Source organism: Pinus tabuliformis, chromosome 1_2 (genome assembly GCF_031772625.1).
Source record: "Pinus tabuliformis cultivar Carrire ecotype Pingquan chromosome 1_2, CPIR1, whole genome shotgun sequence".
In the NCBI taxonomy this organism is placed as follows: Eukaryota; Viridiplantae; Streptophyta; class Pinopsida; order Pinales; family Pinaceae; genus Pinus; species Pinus tabuliformis.
Genome location: NC_142298.1, coordinates 381,473,696 through 381,489,058, shown reverse-complemented (window position 1 = coordinate 381,489,058; position 15,363 = coordinate 381,473,696).

The window sequence follows — 15,363 nt, the reverse complement described above, 5'->3', positions numbered from 1 at the left end:
TCAAATATCACCTTTGTTAATCTATTCTCATATGTTGAACACTCTCAAATCTAAAAGAACAAGAATTTGACATTGGAGGGAAGCTCAAGCTACAACCCTCTATCCAACAATCATCACAAGGGAGTTCCAACTCAACCCACATCATCGGGGAGCCTAAATCAACCCACTATCAAAGGACAATAGGCAGGATACAACTTATCATGAGGTAAGTATTGCAACTATGATATCGTTTGCTTATCTTCCCATAAGGAACCTCAAGAGTCAAGTGGTAGAACACATGCATCCACAACCTTGGGAGGAGATACACACTTACCCAAGGCATCAGACACAACCCAAGGCACTTGGGGGATATACACACTTACCCTGCAAGGTAAGGGTTAGACATGCCTAAGCCATCATCTTAACCCATTGGCTAGATGGGAGGAACTATCCCAACAAGCCTAGCTTGTGGGTAGGATGCATACTGGGGCATACTCAGCAGGGGGAGATATGCATTTACCATAGGGTAAGGATCATACATGCCCTGAGATGAAAATAGGGGAGATACACACTTACCATGAGGTAAGGATCAGACACACCTACTTTCCACAAGTTCCTTCAACTCCAGGAGCTCTTTGGGTCAATTCCTCACTCTGGGAGCTCAGACAGGGGGGAAGAGCATTGCTTAGTTTCCTAGATCAACCAGAACCCTTACCTAGGAGGGTCACATCCATCATTCCAAGTTTCTCTAGGAAGACAAAGAACTTTCGTTTTAGAAAATCCTTGGTGAGTATGTTTGTAATCTTCTCATTAGTCGAAATATGATGGAGTCTCACAGCTCCTCTCTACACCATGTCAAGTATGTAATGATATATTATCTCAATGTTCTTGGAATCGTCATGAAATACAGGATTCTCTTCCAATCGGATCCCACTCTTGTTGTCGTGATATATCATTGTTGTGTCTAAGACCTGCTCAAACACCTCTCCAAAGAGCTTCCTTAACTAGACTGCCTCACAGCTAGCCATGCTAGCAACAATATACTCTACCTCTTCCGTCCTCAAAACCACAGATTTATGTTTCCCACTCATCCAAGATATCATGGAATATCCCAAGCTAAATTAGCACCCAGATGTGCTCTCCATGTCAACAACGATTCCAACCCAATCAACATTAGTCTATCCATGTATTCTCACATCTCCAGAAGTATATCTCAAGACAATATTGATCGTCCAAGCAAATATCTCAAAATGTTTTGAGTAGCAACCCAATGTGCATGAAGGGGCTTGGTCATGAATTAACTCAAAGTGTTCATTGCAAAGCATATATCTAGATGAGTGTTCACAAGGAACATTAATGCCCCAATCCACTATCGGTACTCACAGGGGTCAACCAAGTCAAGTCCAACAATTTCTCTACATAACTTCTTAAAGTTCATCTCCATTGGTGTGGCTAGAGACTTGCATTCAGTCATTCAAAATATTTCCAATGGCTTCACAACATACTTTCTTTGGGAAAGGAAAATCTCTCTAGGTCTCTACGAAACATCTAGTCCCAGAAAGTAATGCATCATATCAAGGTCCTTCATTTTGAATTCGGATGCCATCTCCCTCTTACTTTCAATCATCAAGGACTCACTACCTGTTAAGAATAAATCATCAACATGTAAAAAAAATCAAAGGCATACCTTGAACCAGTTTGAAGTGGAGGTTCATATCGGCACTACTTCTTGTGAATCCAAGCTTCACCAGGTAACTATCAATACAAGCATACCAATCTTGAGGAGCTTGCTTCAAACCATATAATGCTTTCTTCAACCTAAAAATGTGAGTCTTCTTGTCCTTTAATTAAATTTTCTAAGGATGCTCAACATATACTTCTTGCTATAGTATTCCATGAAGAAATGTTATCTTTACATCCATTTGGTGAGTTGTCCATCCTTGACTAGCAGTAAGAGAAACAATCGATCTTATAGTAGTATATTAGGAAATGGCGGAAAATATATCGACATAGTCTTATCCATCTTTATAGGAGAAATCTCAGGCCACAAACCTTGCTTTGTACTTCTCAATGCTTCCATCGACTCCAAGTTTGATCTTATATAGCCATTTTAAAGTTACGCCATACTTTCCCTTAGGTCTCGGCACAACATCCCATACATCATTCTTCATAATTGATTCATACTCTTTGGCCATGGAATCCTTGCAGAAATGTTATTTCACATGTCCTTCTAATGTATAAGGCTCATCCTAGATCATAGTTCTCATAGTTGCAACGTATCTTTGATATTGGCATGGCTTTTTACTCTCTCTCTAAAGGTCCTTTCGGCAGGAACATATTTCTCAGCATCTTGTAAAGTATCATGAACTCATAGTGGTATCCTCCTGGAAGGGGGATCAGTTGGAGGAGGATTCATAGGGTCCATAGGCTCCATGGGATCATCATATATGTCCTTCTCATATTCAGGTATAGACAAACCTTAGTAGTATGTCATCATCATCTTTCTTCTTGGTGGGAGGATGATCCCTTGCTTTTCCAAGAGAGGCATCTTCATCGAAAGTTATATCCTTTCTAAACTCGATTGTCCTTTGACATGATGTGTATATTCTAAATGCTTTATAATTTTCACAATAACCAACAAGCATACCTTTCTTTCTCATGGTTTTTAGCTTGTTCCTCTTGTCCTTTGGCACATGAAAATATACATGGAAACCAAATATCTTGAGATTTCCAATGTCGGGTTTCACGCCTATAAATACTTCTTTGGGAGCCTTGTTTTCCAATGCTTGGTGAGGAACCATATTTTGAACATATATCGATGTATTTATAGCTTCTCCTCATAGGAATTTCGACAACTTTTGATCATGCACCATAGCTTGGGAAACTTCTATGATGGACCTGTTCTTTCTTTAATCTACTCCATTTTTCTTGGGGTTGTAAGGTACAATAGTTTCCTTCTTGATTCTATCCTTCTTGCAAAATTCAATGAACTCATTTGCAACGCATTATCCACCATTTTCGGATCATAATAATTTGATCTTCTTCCATGTTTCATTTTCTATCAGCGCCTTGAAGTCTTTGAACATATCAAAATCCTCATCCTTGTGCTTTAAGTAGTATATCCATGTCTTCCTAGAGAAATCATCAATGAATATTATGTAGTAGAGATTTCCACCAATAGAGTGCACACGCATGGGTCCGCATAGGTCAGAATTAATAAGTTGAATAATATCATTGGTCTTGTTCCTACTAGAGGGGAATGCCCCCCTTGACTTCTTACCACTAGAACACCCCAGAAAAACTCCATCATGACTAGTTTGAACAACATGCATCCTAGTGACTAACTTCTTTAATTTTGGTAGGGCTTCATAATGTAGTTGTGCTAACCTTCGATTCCATAGCTCACTTTGATCATTAATGGCATGGAAAATTTCTAGAAGAGGTCTTACAATGATCCTATAGTTTTCTTCCAACTTTAGATCTCAAGGTGAAAGCATCTCTCATACGAGATTCCATACGTCATGTGACGACTTTTCCTTTGATGAATGCTACTCTCATACCCTTGTCTTCCAAAGAAGAAATAGATACCAAGTTATTCTTTAAACCTAGAACATGCATTACATCATGAATAAGAATGGATTCACCAGAGTTCAAATGAAATTTGAAAGAACAAAACCCTGCATAGGATGAGTAGAGTTATCTCTAAGAAAAATTGTCAAACTTGTCTCCCTCCCAACTAGGTTAGAGAGAACTTCCTTTTACCTAGAGAAATGTTTAAAATCCCCACTATCTACTAGAAAAATATCATACGAATCAAAAGGAGATGAACTAGAAAGAACATAAATAAGAATATATTCAGATTGACAAACATTTGCATTATTTTCATACTTGGAATTTCTTGTTCTCTTTTGAGGATGATGGCCTTCTTCATAGTCATCTAGAGTATCCCTTCTCCTTATATCATCCCTTCTTCTTCTATCATCTCCTCTTATTATATCATTATTTATTCTTCTATCACATACCTGTTGTTGTTGCCTCGGTTGGATCTTGGATCATCTCTATTTCTTGGAAATTATCGGGCATAGTGACCATACTTGTGGCAGTTGAAGCATTCAATGTGAGGCCTATATTTTTTCAATATTATTTTGGAGCCTTTTGATTTAGGAGAGAAATTTCTTGAATTGGATGGTCTCCCTCTACCTTTCTTCCTCTTATCGTGAGTAACAAATTTAGAGGGTTCTCCTTCTTCATTCTTTTGAATCCTTCGTCGGGAAATCATCCTGGTTTCCTCTTGGGTGCATTGTCCAGCAAGATCATCAAATGTTGAGAGTCTATTATTGTTTATTATAGTAGTAATGAAGGTTTTCCAAATAGGAGGAATACCTTGAAGAGTGATCATCACCAACTCTCTATTAGAAATAGTCTCACTAGCAGTATACAATTGATATCATAGTTGAGATACCCTCATGAAATAGGATTGCATACATTCTCCCTTTTTCATTTTCAATTACTTGAGAAAATTATTCAAGGGGAGGATATGATTCAAATTTTTTACTTGATACATCCCAACCAACTTATCATAAGTGTCTTTAGAACTCTTCAAATTACCAACATAAATAAGTAAATGATTATGATTTTCCAAGCAACAAAGTTAGATGAGTCACCAAGCTTCTAATTATCCTTGAAGTAAGAGGTAGACATCTTGACTAAATCAAAATAGTATCCTTCAACTTCTTTCAAATATGATTTATCTTTTCGCTTGTCTCCTTGGGCTTGACTTCACCATATCTTGGATTCCATGTTAATTTTACATTGTTCTATGTTGTTACAATCACTTTAGCCCAATTTGTTTCTTCAATTAGCAATATTTCAACACAATTTATTCTTCCAACTATTGTAGATAGAACAATGAATGCAATAGAGAATAGAAAATTAAGAGAAATAACAAGAGACATAAGGATAGTTTCAAAGACCAAGGGAAAACCCCACAAGGGGGGAAACCCTTTCAAATTATTCTTATTATTAGATTGTCATAAAATGTTTAGCAAAGAGAGAGTACAATGTTCCAATTTTTCAATCACAAGACTATACAAGAAAACTAACCAAACAATTTTCAAGAGATGATCCCAACAACAATATTGATTAGAATAAAAATTCCCAAGCCTACGATCAATCGTAAAAATATACAGTCAACTGTCAAAATACCCTAGGTGTTGGCCGCACAAAGCTAGTAACCATCAATGCGATTGCAACTCTCCAATCGTAGGGAGCACCTTATATGTGTGTGGCTAGAGCTGAGATTTCCCTATTCCAACCCTGTGGCCCCAAACCAAATTTTCCTTTTCACACGTGCAAGCTCAAACTCTACAATTTTGGACCTATATGAACCACTTTTGCAAACCAATCTCAAATCAGTGTGAGCCAAACCAAAGAAGAGAGAAGAAGAAGATGCTTGATGATGATATCCAAATGAGGGTCACTTGAATTGTATTTATATGTTTCCAAGGGTGCCCAGTTTCTCTTTAAAGTCGACTTGTACTTTTTTGCACATGTGGTTTTCCATATTAAAAATACATTTTTACTTAACCAAATTAATTTCTTCCAAGGGCTAGGAGGAGTCTTTCTTGATGAGGAAGATTGTCCAGAGGAGGGAATTTGTCCTTGAGATTCCACATTAACAAAATTCTCTTGTTGCTACCAAGTCCAAATATAATAAAGGTAAGCTCAAAGCCAAGAAAATTATTGTTGATTCTTTGAAATATCATTTGCTTACTTACATTGGAAAATTGAATAATTCTAAATATATCTTTGATAAGATGGTTGGGATGTATGAGGTAAAAAAATTGAATCACATCCTTTCCTTGAAGAATCAACTCAATGATATCAAGATGAATAAGTGGGAATATGTGCGATTCTATGTCATAAGGATATCCCAATTAAGGGATCAATTGTAGACTGTTGGTGAGCCTATATCTGATAGATAGTTGGTGTTGGTCACTCTTCAAGGTTTTCCTCCTATTTGGGAAACCTTCATTACTACTGTAAGAAATAATGGAAAGTTCCTAACATTTGATGAGCTTATTTGCAAGTGTACTCAAGAAGAAACTAGGATGATATCAAGAGGGAGAATTCAAAACCATTAAGAAGGAGATACATCTACATTTGTTGCACAAGACAAGAAGAGAAAAGGAAGAGGGAGACCATCTGGTTCAAGGAAGCCTACCCCTAAATCAAAGGACTCCCATATAAGAGGAAGGAGAATTGAATGCTTCAATTACCACAAACATATCCATTATTCTTGAGCCTGTCTGGAAAAGAGAGATGCTCTAAGATCCAACTACAACAATAATCTATCTTCAAAAACAACAGGTTCAATGGTAGAATAAGAGGAGATGATCGAAGAATAATATATGATATAAGAAGAAGAAATTATCTAGATGATCGTGAAGAAGACCATCATCCTCAAAAGAGGTCAAGGAACTCTAAGTATGGAAATAATGCAGTTGCTACTCATTTTGAATATATTCTTATTTATGATCTTTCTAGTTCTTCTCCTCCATATTTTTGTGATAGCTAATTGGTAGATAGTGGGGCTCCTAGACATTTCTTTGGATACCGTGAAGTTCTCTCAAATTTGTTTGACAGGTAGACCAATCTAAATATCATCCTTGGAGACAACTCCACTTATCTAGTGAATGTATTTGTTTCTGTTAAATTTGATTTGGACAATGGAGAATTTGTTATTCTTCATTATGTTATGTATGTTCTTGGATTAACTAAGAACATGGTATCTATATCTACCTTAAAAGACAAATGGATGAGAGTTTCCTTCATAAGAGGAAATGTCTTCACCTAGCCTATGGAATCTCACATGAGGGATGCATTGACCTTGGGATATAGAGTTGAAGGACTCTATAGATTCAATGGGATACCACTGTAAGCATTGGTTTGTGATAGAAATAATCAAAGTGAGCTATTGCACTAAAGGTTGGCACACCTACACTATGAATCTCTGCCTAAAGTTATAAGGATGGTTTCTGAGATGCCTGACGTTCAATCTTGACATGATGGTGTATGTCTGGGGTGTGCAAGTGGAAACAAGTCAAGGGTACCATTCCCTGCCAGTAAAAGTAGGACTAGTGATATTATAAACTCATTCATTTTTACTTATGTGGACCCATGCATGTGCACTCCCTTGGTAGCTGCCTTATTATATAATCTATGTTGATAATTTCTCCAGGAAAACATGTATATTCTACTTAAATCAAAAGGATAAAGAATTTGATATGTTCAAAGACTTCAAGGCACTGATATAAAATAAAATAGGGAAGAGAATCAAAGTTTTTAGGTTTGATAATGGTGGAGAATATACTTCAAATGAGTTCACTGACTTTTGAAAGAAGATTGGAATCATGAAAGAGATTATTGTACTATATAATCTCGAGCAGAATGGTGTGGCCAAAATAAATAATAGCTCCATCATGTAAGCTACCCAAGCTATGTTGCATGATCAAAAGTTGTCGAAGTTCCTTTGGGGAGAAGCCCAAAATACATCAGTCTATGTTCAAAATAAGATTCCTCACCAAGATCTTGGTGACAAGACTCCCAAAGAAGTGTTCACTAGTATCAAGACCGATATGAGTCATCTAAGAGTATTCGGTTGTCCTGTGTACTTTGATTTGTCAAAGGAAAAGAGAAACAAGCTAGAAGCCACTGGAAATAAATGTATGTTTGTTGGAAATTATGAAAATTATAAGGCCCTTAGAATATATGTGTATGGTCAAAGGAAAATTGTGTTTAGCAGGGATGTAACCTTTGATGAAGATGTTTCCCTTGGAAAAGTAAGGGACCTTCCTCTGCCTCCTCTTGCTGAGAATAAAGATGATGGCATGGACCTAATACAAGGCCCTTATGTGCTAGAATATGAGAAGGATATTGTTGATGATCCCATGGAGCCTATGGACCCCTTGGATCCCCTTCCATGTGATCCCACTTCTAGGAAGAGACCCCTTTGGTTTCGTGATACATTATAGGACGCTAGTATAAATTTAATTTATATAGGAACCTTCAGATAAATCAAGAAGCCATGTCGGTACCAGGGGTACATTGTAGCTATGAGCACTATCTTTCATGCTTAACCTCCCAATTTTCAAGAAGCAGTAAAAGAGTAGGTTTGGAAGGATTCCATGGCCAAGGAATATGATTATATTATGAAGAATTATGTGTGGGATGTTGTTCTGAGACCTAAAGGAAAGTCTTTCGTGACCTCAAAGTGGATATACAAGATCAAGCATGGAGTTGATGGAAGTAATGAGAAATATAAAGCAAGGTTCGTGGCTCAAGGGTTCTCCCAGAAATAGGAAGAATATTATGATGATATACTTGCTTTTGTTTCCCACTGTACCACTATTATATATAGTGTTTCCCTTATTACTAGTCAAGGATGGACCCTTCACCAATGTTGGTCACTTTAATTGCTTATTAAAGTGCTACATAAATTGTCAACCCAGGGAAGTCTGGTTATTTCAAAGGCAACTACGTACTATATGTACTCAATCTTAAAAGCAATAAAAGTTGTAGTACAAACAAATCACACCTCACTTTAACAAACTGAAGCTCCACTCTGTATTACAGAAAATACACTCTATTGTAGATAACTATCAAAGAATGCTTAATTTCATTCAAAGAGTCATATAATGGAAAAGAATCAATCTGCAAAGGAAAACAATGGCTATGCTGTAACAGAGAATCAGGACCCTATCCCCAGAGCGGGAATCTTCAACACCTGCCTTTGATTATCTAGCTTGCCAATTCACTCTGTAACTTAATCACCGGTGAAACACTCATGAATTAACTTTGAACCATACAATAATCAATTGAGAAAGAAACAGAGTTTCAACAAAGGTATTATAAACAATATTCAGTAAATAGTACTTGTTAACAAGGTATGAATAAAAGACACACTTGACACACTGCAGAAATATAATGGGTAAATCTTGTGATGAAGGTGGGCCGTGTCCCTCTCACAAGATTCCCTAGGAGACAAGAACTAGAAAAAGATGTTCAGAACAAAATTTTATTCATCCATCAATATGTCATATTACAAAAAGGATTCTAGTCCTGTTCCTTCAACTGAGCCTTTTCCACAGTCTGTTCATCCCCCTCTAATGTAGATGTCTCCTCTTATATATTACAAAATATTTACATTATAAATTCTATTTTAACCCATTATACAAAAATAGGGAAATCAGTTTCCCGTCAACAAAATGTTGTTACAGTAATACTGTCTTTAGATTATGGGCGTTACATCCAGTGTAACAGCTTCCTCAGTGATCAGTCTGGTTCCTCTGTTGCTGTCAAATTTAGAATGCAAATCTCAACTGTTTCAGCTTCGAGATTTGCGTGCTATTCTTACTGTTTCAGCAACTGCAAAAATAGTCTTGCAAACTCTAGGCAGTTTCAGCAACGCGGACTGCACATCATTCTTTAACTATTCAACAACTTAACAATTTAAAGATTAACTATGAAGATATCGTGATTATATGCTAAATAATTAAACGTATAGTGATGAGAAGAATCATTGCATACCTTTGGGATAATTGGGTTAAAACACTAACAAGGACTTTTAAATATAGGTTGAAAAGGATGATATCATGGCAAAATGTATGGTCAAAAAGGGACAATATGAGGTCCTAACATCCCCCCCAACTGAAGCAGTTGCATGTCCCCATGCAACATTTACTCTGAGTCTGAGTCGGAGTACTGGGATGTACAGTGCAAATTACTTATACAGTAAGTATAGAAGGTGCTATCAACCAAATCTCTGAAGCCCTGGACACTCTGTAATTTCTGCCATGCTGCAAGCTCCTCCTTTTTGGACACCTTGAAGTAGGCCTTATATTGCTGTACTGGCAACCAGAGAAGCAGGAAATGAAAATGATAACCCAACCATTTTTCGCCACACTGTTGAACACATTTAACGTAATTAGGTATTCGTGAAATTGTTGCCTGAAGATTAAGAGGGTTAAAGGGATGGTATTCCCTTCTCTCCTTAGGGCAATGTTCCCAGAATAGATTGTTTGCCTGTATGGCAAGAGGTCCTTTATTTTTGACATATTGTTGACACTCCTTTAACACTGCTGCCTGTAATTCTCTGATATGCTCAGTCATTCCTGGTTCTCCTATAACCCGATGATGTTCAGCAATGAAAACAACAGCATTCTGTGGTTCAGCTTGGATCCACAGAAGGCGATTTTCTTTGTTATGTGTCGCTGAAAGGAAAGCGTTTTGCCACGTGAGCTGATTGGCCATGAAAGAGACAAAGGCTCTAATCTAAATGTCACCAGCCACAGGAATCAAATTAAGCTTTCTATCCTCTGGCATGGCTTCATTATGGAGATAGAGTTCACATAATAGATTCTGTTCATTGACTGATGCTTCTGCAAAGGTTTCAATAAACTGCTGGGGTGTAGACACCTCATGAGGTCGTCCATCTCTGACTGCTTTTACTTGGAAGAATGCTAGGCGTTCTACTAGAAACACAGAATAGTTAAAGGATGGTTTCCTGGTGGCCAGAAGTCTTTGAACTAACTCAAAGATAAGAGACAGTCTAGTTTTCAACTCCTTATTTTCCTTATGCTGTGCACGAGACTGTTCCAGGACTTCCCAATTTCTATATACATGATTCTGCCATAATGATTTATGTTCCTGTAATGCCTTTTCTTGTGACAGGGCATACTCTTTCTTCCATATATCCCTGAGTTCTTGAATGCTTGAGGTCTGAGTGAAGACAGTCTTTGCACACCGAGGTTCAGTCTGGGTAAACATCGTCTTTGCAGACTTTGGTGCAGGATTTTCAGCTTTAACGACCAGGGTAGGCCGGGATACTTGCAGTTTCACTTCTTCTTCAGAAATCTTTGAAGGCCCTGCTGGTTCTTGTGTAACAACAGGGCGTTCCTTTTTAACTATAACAGGAGTAAATGCAGGAGTGGATCCAGGCAATGGGACTTTGATTATCTTATAACCAGCTCGAGAATAGAGATCACCACATTGGCTGCACATGTATTCATTATATCGATCCTTTTCTGCACTTTTCTCAGCTGCAGATGCTACCTGAGCTAAAGTGTACAGATTAAGTTCTCTTTCATAGGCTTCCCTTGCCATCATTAACTCCTGCTTATAAACCTCAATCTCAGATTTCAGAAACTCATTTTCTTGTTGAAGGGAAGCTAACGTGACAGGGCCTTCTATAGCAGTTGCAGTCTCTGTAGCTGGTTCAAGTGGATGGGAGGATCGTTGTTTGGTGGTAGCTTCATTATTTGCATCCTTAGCAGGTGGTTCTTGTGTGACAACTGCTGGGTCATCAGCTAGTTCTGTAACAGCTATATCTTCCTGAGCATGCGAATTTTGCATATCAGCCGACTGAGTGGCTGGTTCTTCTGTAACAACTACAGTTCATGCAGTACCATCAGCAGGTGGTTCTTGTGTATCAACTGTTGAGTCAGTAGCAGCTACGTCTTGGTCTGTTTTCTGGTCATGGTCATCAGCAGGTGGTTCTTGTGTGACACTTGCTGAGTCAGTAGCTGGTTCTTGTGGGACAGCTACATGTTGGTTACCTATTTCTTGTTTATCAACAGGTGGTTCTTGTGTAACACCTGCTGAGTCAGTAGCTGCTACGTCCTAATCTGTTTCCTAATCATGATCATCAGCAGGTGGTTCTTGTGTAGCACCTGCTGGACTAGTAGTTGGTTCTTGTGGGGCAGCTACCTCTAGGTCGTCTATCTTTTGTTCCTCAGTAGGTGGTTCTTGTGTAACACCTGTTGAGTCAGTAGCTGGTTCTTGTGGGACAACTACATGCTGTACATCGTCTTGGGTGTCTACTTTTGATAAATCAGTAGTTGGTTCTTGTGGAGCAGCTGCATCTTCTGAAAGGAATGATGTCACAAAATCCTGAACATTTTTCATTTCGGTACCCGAGGGTGAGGAAGGTAAGGATTCAGGGTCTGGTGGGGTATGGGGTTTTAGGATAATAGGTGGGGAATTTGGGGTGGTGGTCTCAGTTGCTGCTTCAGAAGACATCCTCCTTCGTCTTCGAGGTAAGGAGGCAGGAAGAACAATGGTTTTTCTCTTATGAACATTTTTCCTTAGGGTAGGAGGGTCATCAGTAGTAGCAGCTTCTTTAATTGAGGCTCTTGTTCGTCTTTTTAGTGAGGGTGCAACCTTTTCTTGTCTTTTCCTTTTTAGCTTGGCAATGGGGATATTTTCATCTGAATCATCACTGGGGATATGGACCGTGGGAGTGGATGATTCAGGTAAGTTAAGGGATGGAGTAGATACGGAGGAGGGGTCAATTGGATTGACTGTTGCGGGTGGTGGAATTTCTGAGGAATCAAAGATGCTCCCTGGTTGTTGAACAGAAGGATTTTCAATTTGCTGCGAGATTCCAGGGGTTTGCTGAGGATTTTCAGCATCTAATTGGGGAGTTTCGGCTGTTGCTTGAGAAATTTTGGCAGTTTCTTGAGGATTTTCGACTGTTGGTTGAGGAACTTCAGCAGCTTCCTGGGGGTTTTTAGCTGCTGGTTGAGGAACTTCAACAGCTTCCTGGGGTGGGTTGTTAAGGGGAGGAGGATTCTGCAGGGCAAAGCCCCTCTGGATTAGAAGCTGAACCAGGCGATGGTGAGTGAGGGAGAGGAGTGGGTACTTTGCATTCGTGGAATAATGTGACATATTCTTTAGACACCCAAGCAGATAGTATGGCATATTTAATAAACGACCATGTCTTAAATGATTCAACAACACAAAGTCATGCTGGTACACTACCTGGTAACGTCCTTCGTAGGTGAGATACTGCTTGACAAACTCTACAACCTTTGGCCATGGAGGTGGTAATGAATGTAGTGCAACACCTTTGCCTTTAGGTTCGACCCATTCCCCAGGTAGAAGAAAATCTTGCTGTGCATTCAGAATGATGTGTTTACAACTGAACCAATGAATGCCAAAGGATGGTAATCTTGAAACTTGTGCTATATCTTCCTCTGTTACTGGAATTCGCACTCCCTGAATAGTAGAGTAACCTTCCTTTAAATTACGTGCAAATTCCAGGACTTGCTGAGAATCAAATCCTTGGAGCCTTCGGAAATAGTCCACCCAGCCTGCTTGCAGAAAAATTTGATATGCTTCTGGGTGTAATTCCAATAGAGCCATTGAACCAGGTTCATTTCGAACAACGTTACCTCCCATATTTTCCAGTTCAGTAAAATGCACAATGCAGAGCCGAGTTACCGCAGCCGAGACAGAGTAATATATTGCAAATGAGGTTATGACATAATAAGACAGAGATGGGGTGACGAGACACGGTCGTAGTAAAAACAACGGTGATTGGCATATCGGGTAATGATTGCAAGATTTTGATATTCCCCCCAACTGCGGCTAAAATGATAAGTTTTGAATGTACGACAATTTCGGCAATCATATCAGAATCTTCTCATTAACTATAGTTTAATATTTACACATAAACACACATACCTCACGTTTTACCTTCGATTGTTGTGCTGAAAGTATAATCTCGTCGTTAATAGATCACCAATGGTTATGAAAAGGGGTTGTAAGATATGAGGGTATTTATATGAAAGGCTTTCTCTATTCACAGGAGGTAATAGTGAAGGAACACAATTATCAGGATGAATGGCTGATTCTCTCAATGAAAAGTGATATGTATTGGTCGTTTTTGAGAGGAATTGATGCCTCAATTATGGAAAAATGGGAAAATTGATGCTTTTTAGGAAAGATGGAAAAGGTTGGTGTTTCAGCAATGGAGAAATCGGTGTCTCAGCAATGGAGAAAATAGGGAAAAGTTGGTGTTTCAGCAATGGGGAAAATGGGCAAAAATTGGTGTTTCAGCAACGGAGAAAAAGAGATGTTGTTGTTAAAGAAAAATAGGAAAATGTTGCTGAAGGGTAGTATGAGGGGATGGATTATGAATTGAAGTGGAATGGCAATGTTTCCCAAACTGAAACCTGATCCTGCTTGCAATGCAATTGTTCTTTTAGCCAGCCTCCGAATCTAAGACCTGCAAAATAATAAATTGTAACATGGCAGCCCTTGACAGGGATTATTAGTTAAGAAATCTAATCTAATAAAAATATATAATAGAAAAATTAGGTGCAATGAGGGGTAGCAGACTCCCCCAAAAAGATATAATGTGAATCTGCCATACAAGTGGTTTTAAAATCCTCTTTAGAAATAGGTTGCTGGTACAAACGGAGCCGATACCCATTCACTAACAATGGTGTTCTGGAATCATCAATTGTTAGGAGCCTTACTGTACCATTTGGAAAAATAGTATCTATCTCATAAGGTCCCAGCCACCTTGTTCGTAGTTTCCCTTGAAAATTTTCAAACCTGGAATCATATAATAAAGCCCAATTGCCTTTTTGGAACTGCTTATGCTTAATAGTTTTATCATGCCACCTGGTTCTTTGCTGTTGAATCATAGTTGTTTGATGGATGGCATCCAACCTCTTTTCATCCAATTCATGAAGTTGCTACAACCTAGATGTCTGTGCATCAGTCAAGTCAAAGTTAATAGATAAAATAGTTCTTAAGGTTTTAATCTCAAATTCCACAGGAAAAACAACACTTTTACCATAAACTAATTCATAAGGTGAAAAACCTGTAGTATTCCTCTAGGTAGTTCTGTAAGCCCATAATGCTTCAGGCAGCCTTTGAAACCAGTCCTTTCTACTCTCCTTTACCATTTTTGTTAAAATGGCTTCTATGACTTTATTCGTACTTTCCACCTGACCATTGGCTTGGGGGTGATAAGGTGTAGTCATTTTATGATTAATATGATATTTCTGAAGTGTAGCTTTAAAGCCATGAGAATTGAAAGGAGGTCCTCCATCTGTGACTAGCTCTCTAGGCACTCCAAATCTAACAAAGATTTCTTCAAATAGAAAAGTTAAAACAGATTCCTCATTAGCTCTAATAAGTGCCTTAGCTTCCACCCATTTAGTCATATAATCTGTACAAACCAATATGTAAACTCTTTGATTGGATGGAGGATTGATGGGTCCTATAAATTCTAGAGCCCATCTTTCAAAGGGTTTAAGTATTACTTGGGGTTCAGTGGCATTTCATCTCTATGATTAGGTTGACCCATTCTCTGACAGCTATCATAGGCCCTGACATATTTCTTTGCATCCTTGAAAAGTGAGGGCCAATAATAACCCATTCTGAGAACTTTATGTGTTGTTCTCTTATCAACAAAATGCCCTCCACAAGGGCCATCATGACAAGCCTTCAATATATCATAAACCTCATCTTCTCTAATGCATCTCCGGATTTCCTGGTCAAGTCCAGTGTGAAAAAGACACCCACTTATCC